This window comes from Oncorhynchus gorbuscha, linkage group LG24 (assembly GCF_021184085.1).
Source record: "Oncorhynchus gorbuscha isolate QuinsamMale2020 ecotype Even-year linkage group LG24, OgorEven_v1.0, whole genome shotgun sequence".
NCBI lineage: Eukaryota > Metazoa > Chordata > Actinopteri > Salmoniformes > Salmonidae > Oncorhynchus > Oncorhynchus gorbuscha.
The window spans coordinates 25,946,003-25,956,182 of record NC_060196.1 but is presented as its reverse complement, the minus strand read 5'-3'; positions in this window follow the sequence as shown (position 1 = coordinate 25,956,182).

Below are 10,180 nucleotides of genomic sequence, written 5' to 3'. Positions count from 1 at the left end.
ACCAGTTGCAAATGTTATATGTCAATCAAGTGACTTGGATACACTTATTGTGAAAAAGAGGGGTGCGCGCTAATACCGTTTCAATTGGTGACTTCACTCACTCTGAGGCCTTGAAGTAGTTGTTACCCTTGCTCTGCAAGGGCTGCAGCTTTTGTGGAGCGATGGGTAACAATGCTTCGAGGGTGGCTGTTGTCGATGTGTGCAGAATGTCCCTGGTTCGAGTCCAGGTAGGGGCGAGGAGAGGGACGGAAGCAAAACTGTACATTGCAATTGGCTGTTTTGGCTTCCAGTGCAAATTCGCTCTGTAAACAGAACATGTAAGGTCCTTGGAATAAGGAGTAACGTTAGGCACCTTTGGTCCAATATGGTGATTAATGGCACTGCCAAGGTGGAGAGGAAGTCCAGGAAAATAAATATAATTGTTGATGCAGCGGAACGGTTCCTGGGACTGAAAGACTTCACGGGGGAGTTGCATGGAGTATTGTCACAAGACATACCACCCTCTCAGGTCATAGAGCCTGAGAAGGGAGATATGGAAACTTGAAGGAACGAAGAAGTCTGAGTTTTTGGTTTTGTCAATGTGTTTTTATTTAATTTTTGTTGGGGGGCTGGATTAAGTTAGTTTTTCCTATCAGGTATGTGTGTTTTTTTCCCCCTTGTTTTTGTCAACCCCGTCCAGTTGGTGGCGGTAATACACCTTTTGGGGTTGTCTGCCATAAAACCCACAGAAGAAGAAGAACCATATTTACAATGTGCAGGGGTATTTCATTTAACCTTTATTTAACCAAGCAAGTCAGCCAAGAACAAATTCTTATTTACAATGAGACGGCCTACACCGGCCAAACCTGGACGACGCTGGGCCAATTGTGCGCCGCCCTATGGGGCCCCCAATCACGGCCCCCAATCACGGCCGGTTGTGATATGGCCTGGATTCGAACCAGGTACGGGAATAAGAGGCAGATACTGTATGTGTAGGGTGCAATCGCCATGGTACTGAAGAACAAACTTGTAGATGTATTGTCAGTAAAAACCCCATTGTAAAAAGGTCATGCTATCTGGGATCTCCCCTAAATGAACCCTACATGTTTTATTTAAACCTCAATGGAGTAGGGATGTCGCAAGATACCGCACAGCACGGACCACTGTAAAAACTAATCCAAAGCAGTTGCCGTGTTCGAGAGGATCAAACATTTAAAACCGCAATGTATCATGGGTACATTGTAACTGACTGACTACAAATAATACTAACTACAAATAATAATGAGTATTTATTTACAGATCAGTTAATCGGCAGTTGCCTGCACCGTCGGCTGCAATGTAGAACAAGCCCAGTATTACCAGAGGAAAAGGCAAAGGGATTACTGGGCCCAAAATCAGTTTTCTTCAGCAGGTGGTATTTTTTCCGCTCACCAAGCAGTTTTTTATGGAGGTCAATGAGAGAGTGTCGACTTTGGTAAACAGCAAATGTAATTTGCTACGTGTGGTTCATTTGATCGACTAGATAGATGTTCCGTAATGCTTAGGTGTAACGATATAAGTAGGACACAGCCCAGCAACTTTTAAGAAAGATACTTATATCGGAGAAGTGCCAGTCGTTCACACGAGTATCTGTCCTCATTGGCTAGAATGGTCCCATCTGATCTGGCCTCCTCCCGATTGCCTTCCTTTTTTTGTAGATATTTATTTTCATTGTTAGAGCGGCAACTCGAATATCTGGTCAGTATAGTGGATAATCTATGGTAGTACAAAGTAAATGACCTGAGGGAGGGGAGTAATGAGCACAAGACATATCGTCATTGAGAGGAGCACACAACTGTACACAAAACATGTGAAATATTATTAGAAAAAAGCGTATTTTTGTCATTGACAGTGGTGGAAGAGTACCCAATTGTCATACTTGAGTAAAAGCAAAGATACCTTAATAGAAAATGACTCAAGTAAAAGTGCAAGCCACCCAGTAAAATATTACTTGAGTAAAAGTATTTGGTTTTAAAAATATATAACTATCAAAAGTAAATGTAATTGCTAAAACATACTTAAGTATCAAAAGTAAAACTATAAATAATTTCAAATTCCTTATTTAATCAATCCAGACGGCACCATTTGCTTGTTTAAATTTTTTTTATTTACGGATAGCCAGGGGCACACCAACACTCAGACATAATTTCCAACCTAAGCATGTGTGTTTGAGTCCACCAGATCAGAGGCAGTAGGGGTGACCAGAGTTCTCTTGAAGTATGTGAATTTGGACCATTTTCTTGTCCTTCTAAGCATTCAAAATGTAACGAGTACTTTTGGGTGTCAGGGAAAATGTATGGAGTAATCAATACACACAATTCTTTAGGAATGTAGTGTAGTAAAAGTAAGTTGTCAAAAAAATGTATATGCATTGTTCTAAAACTATGTATGATCCAATCCAATGGTTGAAGAAACAGTCAATTGTTTTATTACTTACCTAATTATAATGTATGATGGCCAAAGCAAATGTTATTTGTCACATGCGCCGAATACAATTGATGTAGACTTAACCATGAAATGCTTGCTTATGAGCCATTCCCAAGAATGCAGAGTAAAAAAGGTAATATACATTTTGTTTTTTAAATAGTAATGGGCAATTCGAAATTTACTAAGGGAGGGGGGTCCACAAGGTGTAATGCATGTATTTTTCACATGACCCTCCCCGGGGAACAGTAAAACAATGCGCACCCTTCCCCCCCAGAAAATGAACTGCAAAATAATAATTAGAAATAACAGCTATAGAAGCCCATTGTTTATAAACGTAGATATCGACTTTACCACTTCAGCATAGTTTAAGAACCCAAGGCTTGCACGGAGGGTCAGGATACAGATGAGTCTGTGACGGTAGGAGTGACATTTTTGGAAAAAAAGTGGACCCTTGCCTTTTGGCTGATACATTGTTTTCAGGGTGGGTGAAAACAGAGTAAGTAGGGTGCTGTGGAATCGGTGGTAACCAGAAGTGGTTTGGTGCTTAATTGTTTGTGTTTCTGCTGGTCAGAGGGAGCAGGCGCTCGGCGTTAAACGAGTGGGGACAAGATATGTGAATGGTTTTGCTTTCAGGAAAAGGGCGCCATTAAAAGGAGTGATTATTGGGGTAGCGGTAAATGTGAAAGTTGACCAAATGAAGGGGAAGATTCCAAGTGTTTGTGATGCTCAGCGTTTGGCGTGAGTGGTAAAAACAGAAGAGTCGTTGTCTGTTATTTTAAGTTTGATGTTGAGTCTTTTCCCAACAAAGTGATTGCCTGGCCGGTTCCCCTCTTTCCACTGGGATTCTCTGCCTCTAACCCTATTACAGGGGCTGAGTCACTGGCTTACTGGGGCTCTCTCATGCCGTCCCTGGAGGGGGTGCGTCACCTGAGTGGGTTGATTCACTGTTGTGGTCGTCCTGTCTGGGTTGCCCCCCCCCCTTGGGTTGTGCCGTGGTGGAGATCTTTGTGGGCTATACTCAGCCTTGTCTCAGGATGGTAAGTTGGTGGTTGAAGATATCCCTCTAGTGGTGTGGGGGCTGTGCTTTGGCAAAGTGGGTGGGGTTATATCCTTCCTGTTTGGCCCTGTCCGGGGGTGTCCTCGGATGGGGCCACAGTGTCTCCTGACCCCTCCTGTCTCAGCCTCCAGTATTTATGCTGCAGTAGTTTATGTGTCGGGGGCTAGGGTCAGTTTGTTATATCTGGAGTACTTCTCCTGTCCTGTTCGGTGTCCTGTGTGAATCTAAGTGTGTGTTCTCTAATTCTCTCCTTATCTCTTTCTTTCTCTCTCTCGGAGGACCTGAGCCCTAGGACCATGCCCCAGGACTACCTGACATGATGATTCCTTGCTGTCCCCAGTCCACCTGGCCATGCTGCTGCTCCAGTTTCAACTGACCTGAACCCTAGGACCATGTCCCAAGACTACCTGACATGATGACTCCTTGCTGTCCCCAGTCCACCTGGCCATGCTGCTGCTCCAGTTTCAACTGTTCTGCCTTACTATTATTTGACCATGCTGGTCATTTATGAACATTTGAACATCTTGGCCATGTTCTGTTATAATCTCCACCCGGCACAGCCAGAAGAGGACTGGCCACCCCACATAGCCTGGTTCCTCTCTAGGTTTCTTCCTAGGTTTTGGCCTTTCTAGGGAGTTTTTCCTAGCCACCGTGCTTCTACACCTGCATTGCTTCCTGTTTGGGGTTTTAGGCTGGGTTTCTGTACAGCACTTTGAGATATCAGCTGATGTACGAAGGGCTATATAAATACATTTGATTTGATTGTAGGATATATGTTATCCCGTACAAGCTTTTGTGCTGAATACATTACATTGATACAGGTGTCAAGCTTAAGGGCATGTGACATCAGTGTCTAGGAGGGAGGTTCCTACGTGTGAGAAGTGTGCAAAAGGGCACGAGACAAAGGAATGTGTAGCATTGGGGAAAGTAGTGGTGGTATGTATTCATTGTAGGGGTGTTCATGTGGCTGGAGATCAGAAATGTCAGGTGTGAGAGAGGCAAGTTGTTTCCAGATTTAGAGTAGTGCATAAGTTGTATGCTGAGGCAGTGATGAAAGTAGAGGAAGATTGGTCAATGGGGAGGGACCCTGAGATAAGTGGTGTGAGTAGTAGATCTGTACCAGTTGTGAGGGCATTTTCTGTTAAACCTTACTAATGCTTGTGTACTAAAATATAATTCTTTAAGCCTAGGCATTGGGATTGAGATTGATAAAGATACTAACTCATAAAATAGAAAAGTGTGTGTGCATTAATAAGAGGCCTGTTCTAACTGTTCTGTGTGTGTAGCATGACCCCGTGATGTTTGGCCACTTAGCCAAAAGATGACAGAAACTAACTGGTTCCTCTTAGCATAACTGGAGACAGGGCAAAGTGTTATATTCTGCACACCAGTGATAGAACTATTGCTCTGTTTGGAGCCTATTTCTGGGCAAAATATTCATGTTTTGTGTGTTTGTGTGTGTGACCAGTACGACCATACTGGGCCGACAGTCAAAGGCGCTTGCTTGTCCAACTTGGGGGAACTGTTGAGCTACTGTTAGAGGAAGTATGTTTGGATTGACTTCCTGTCATTCTGGCCCCTATTGTCCTCACTCATTTGCGACAGATTGAGGCAACATTTACATTTACATTTAAGTCATTTAGCAGACGCTCTTATCCAGAGCGACTTACAAATTGGTGCATTCACCTTATGACATCCAGTGGAACAGTCACTTTACAATAGTGCTTCTAAATCTTAAAGGGGGGGGGGGTGAGAAGGATTACTTATCCTATCCTAGGTATTGTGACATCACAATACCCCATAATGACATCACAACACCCCATAATGACATCACAACACCCCATAATGCAATACCCCATAATGACATCACAATACCCCATGGTTTCAGGTCGTGTCGCAACCTTTTCACCCAGGTGTCTGTCTCCCTCACGTACACATGCATAGGGTCACGTGTTTTGCAGATTCTTGCGTGGGGTAGCTTGACTATATAAATGCTCCTGTACTCTTTGTACAGCAGGCTCTCACTCCATTTCACCTGCGTGGATGGTGCGACCAGCCTCCTTATTATAATGTTTTTAATAAAAGTAATACATTGATTGATTATTGACTTTGCCTCCTCATTCTTATTTAAAGGTAGAATTTCCCCCACACATGACAGAGTGATAGGCCAACAAGTTATATATGCTTCAGTAAAATTAGATTTTTTGCATTTATTGCTATGGTTATCAACTGTATTGCAGGGATGGAATGTAAAATGGCAGAAAATTGAGGTTGTGGTGGCAGCTGCAGAGAGGTATTTGGGTGTACGAGACTTGATGTCAGAGTTATGGTGTGTATTGACTGGTGGTGTCCCGTCCTTTTAGGCTGTTGACCTGAGGTAGGACTAGATAGATTTAAAAGTAGGGAGGTGGGTTTTTTCCTGAATGTATGGTATTTGTTGATTAAATAATAATAATTCAAGCGAAGTATAAGGGAGTTGTACTCCATTCTAGTAGGTGGCGGTAATGCAACATTTATTAGATGACAACCGCCGCTAAACCTCAATCAAGAAGATGATGATGCCATGCAGGACTAACGGGCCAGAAGGTTGAGGGTTCGCCGACTACCACCATGGATGAGCTCACTCTCCCTGCCTGTCTCATTACACTATGATCAGAGCTGGCTGCAGATAATGATTAGCTAGGGGGGAATTAGTTTTTCAACATTTTGAAGCTATACTTATATAAAATACATTCAAGGGTTTTTTTTTTTTTTTTTTTCCTACATTGTAGAATAATAGTGAAGATAGCAAAACTAATCATGTAGTAACCAAAAAAAGTGTTAAACAAAATAAAAAATAAAAATAAATAAATAAAATATATGTATTGATTTGTTTAACACTTAAAAAAATAAAAATTGTTAAACAAATCAAAATATATATATATATTGAATTGTTTAACAATTTTTATTTTATTTTTTCTAATATATATATATATATATTTGGAACCCCTTTTTCTCCCCAATTTTAATTGTAACCAATTGGTATTTAGTCTTGTCTCATTGCTGCAACTCCCATACAGACTCGGGAGAGGTGAAGGTCGAGAGCCGTGCGTCCTCAGAAACACAACCCAACCAAGCTACACTGCTTCTTGACACAATGCCCACTTAACCCAGAAGCCTGCTTCACCAATGTTTCGGAGGAAACACCGTACATCTGGCGACCGTGTCAGTGTGCACTCTGCCCGGCCCACCACAGGAATTGTTAGCGTGCGATGGGACAAGGACATCCCTGCCGGCCAAACCCTCCCCTAACCCTGACGGCGCTGGGCCAATTGTGCGCGGCCCCATGGGTCTCCCGGTCGCGGCAGAGCCTGGACTCGGGCTCAGAATCTCTAGTGGCACTGCTAGCACTTTGATGCGGTGCCTTAGACCACTGCGCCACTCGGGAGGCTAATCAAAATATATTCTATACTTGACATTCAAAGTAGCCACCCTTTACCTTGAAGACATCTTTGCATACTCTTGGCATTCTCTCAATGAGGGGGGCAGGGTAGCCTAGTGGTTAGAGCATTGGACTAGTAACTGGAAGGTTGCAAGTTCAAACCCCCGAGCTGACAAGGTACGAATCTGTCGTTCTGCCCCTGAACAGGCAGTTAACCCACTGTTCCTAGGCCGTCATTGAAAATAAGAATTTGTTCTTAACTGACTTGCCTAGTTAAATAAAGGTTAAATAAAAATGAGGAATGCTATTCCATCATTCTTGAAGGAGTTCCCAGATATGCTGAGCACTTCTTGCTTTTCTTTCACTCTGCGGTCCAACTCATCCCAAACCATCTCAATTGGGTTGAGGTTGGGTGATTGTGGAGGCCAGGTCACCATCACGCTCCTTGGTCAAATAGCCCTTATACAGCCTGGAGGTGTGTTGGGTCATTGTCCTGTTGAAAAACAAATGATAGTCCCACTAAGCGCAAACCATGCTGTGGTAGCCATGCTAGTGTGCCTTGAATTGTAAATAAATCACTGACCGTGTCACCAGCAAAACACTCCCATACCATCACACCTCCTCCACCATGCTTGATGGTGGGAACCAGACATGTGGAGATCATCCGTTCACCTACTCTGCTTCTCAAAGACACCGGTTGGAACCAAAAATCTCAAATTTGGACTCATCAGACCAAAGGGAATATTTCCACTGGTCTAATGTCCATTGCTTGTGATTCTTGGCCCAAGCAAGTCTCTTCCTCTTATTGGTGTCCTTTAATAGTGGTTTATTTGCAGCAATTCTACCATGAAAGCCTGATTCACTCAATCTCCTCTGAACAGTTGATGTTGAGATGTGTCCGTTACTTTAACTATGTGAAGTCTTCCTTTCCTGTGGTGGTCCTTATGAGAGCCAGTTTCATCATAGCACTTGATGGTTTTTGCAACTGCACTTGAAGAAACTTTAAGTTCATGAAATGTTCTGTATTGACTGACCTTCATGTCGTAAAATAATGATGGACTGTCATTTCTCTTGGCTTATTTGAGCTGTTCTTGCCATAATATGGACTTTGTATTTGGTATAGGTCTCCTGAGTGTCGCAGCGGTTTATGGCACTGCAACTCAGTGCTTGAGGCGTCACTACAGACACCCTGGTTCGAATCCAGGCTGTATCACACCCGGCTATGATTGGGTGTCCCATAGGGCAGCGCACAATTGGCCCAGCGTCATCCAAGTTTGGCCGGTGTAGGCCGTCATTGTAAATAAGAATTTGTTCTTAACTGACTTGCCAAATTAAATAAAGGTTAAATAAGAAAAATAACCAAATAGGGCTATCTTCTCTATACCACCCCGACCTTGTCACAACACAACTGATTTGCTCAAACGCATTAAGAAGGAAATAAATTCCACAAATTAAGTCAACAAGGCACACCTGTTAATTGAAATGCATTCCAGGTGACTACCTCATGAAGCTGGTTGAGAGAATGCCAAGTGTGTGCAAAACTCACCAAGGCAAAGGGTGGCTATTTGAAGATTCTCAATTATAACATATTTTGATTTGTTTAGCACTTTTTTAGTTACAAGATGAGTCCATATGTGTTATTTCATAGTTTTGATCTCTTCACTATTATTCTACAATGTAGAAAATAGTGAAAATAAAGAAAAATCCTTGAATGAGTAGGTGTGTCCAAATGTTTGACTGGTACTGTACATGCAACAAATTTTCCACCAACAGGTTTTTGTGCCAATGTACCACAAAACCAATTAAGCAATGCATAACTGCATAGGATTACCGATTTTGGGGGGGATTATCAAGGTTTGCATTTTCAACACCACAATCAAGTAGAGTATGTCAATCTCGACAAACAGATATACTTGGTTTGACAATCTCCGAATATCATTGAACTTTTTGGTGTTTTGTAACAATGTCTCTTTCCATGAATCGAATTGTGTTTGTGCAGTTTGGATCCCGGAATTATATTAGTGAAGGGGATGAACATGTGCAGGTAGCCTACAGGAGACTTTTGAAGTAGCCTGATCAGAGTAAATCATTGTGATTTATGACACACATAATAGGTAATACAATTTATAAGTTAAATAACAAATATTTATGCTGTATTGAAGCGTCATGTTCTAGGTTCATGAATAGCTGCTCAGATCGGAAAAAGAGGTAGAACGTGTTAAGCTTTCCTGAATAACTGGGCCTGCTGGAAGCATAGGCCTATATGATCAGAGTATGATTTGGAAGAATTATGATGGGCAACACACAGCACATCGGTAGGTAATCAGAAGTAAAAATACAGCCAGACTGGCCTGCTACTGTGCGTGGTGCTGTAGGCTAGTCTATGTAGAATCATTGTATTGTCCCGAAACAAAATCCCTAACTCACTGTATGTTGAGAATAACGATACTTTAGGTTGCTTGCTCCAAAACATGATTAGTGACTTAAGTTTCCAGACATTGCTTTTTGTGTCTTCCCCTTTAATAAAAACTTGACCGGCTAGTTAGGTACATTGTGTTGTCATTAGTGATGGGTCGTTCGCAAACGAGTCGGCTCTAAGAGATGGCTCTTGTCGGTGAACGTTGGGAGCCGGCTTATATATCAGAAAATCAGAATCTATTTAGATTTTTTATTTTAAGATATGAATAATCAAGAGATCTAAATTAATAGAATGAACTAATTCAAAGAACTGAGAAATAAACAAAATATAGGCCTAAATGCTCAAGCGCACACATTCTCTCTGACTGTCTGCTCAGGCTAACAGCCTCACCTGTTGTTCCTGTCAATCAGACACGCAGTGTCAACCAATTAAACAAAAATGTGTAGAGAGGGCCGAGCCAACTCACAGGCACACACTTAGCAGCCGAGGAGAGAGGAAGGGCAGCTGTGAAAACAGTCAGAAGCACAGTAGCATTTGGATGCATTTTAATAATGTAGAATTTGCCACAACAAAATTCCACATAAAGCCGGCGGAGACTATCGGGCCTGCTAGTGATAGTGGTGGAGTCAGCACCTCCTCACGTGGTGATGTATCCACTCAGTCAAGTAGGCCTACTCTGCGACCCACAGCAACGCAGTCTTCTATGGACCAGTTTATGCCAAAGTCTATGTCTGTAGCAAAACAAGGCCAAATTGATATTGCGTTGGCTAAAATGATTGCCATTGATTTCCATCCATTTTCAATCGTGGATTGGTTTTTGAGGTTTTAGAAATTATAG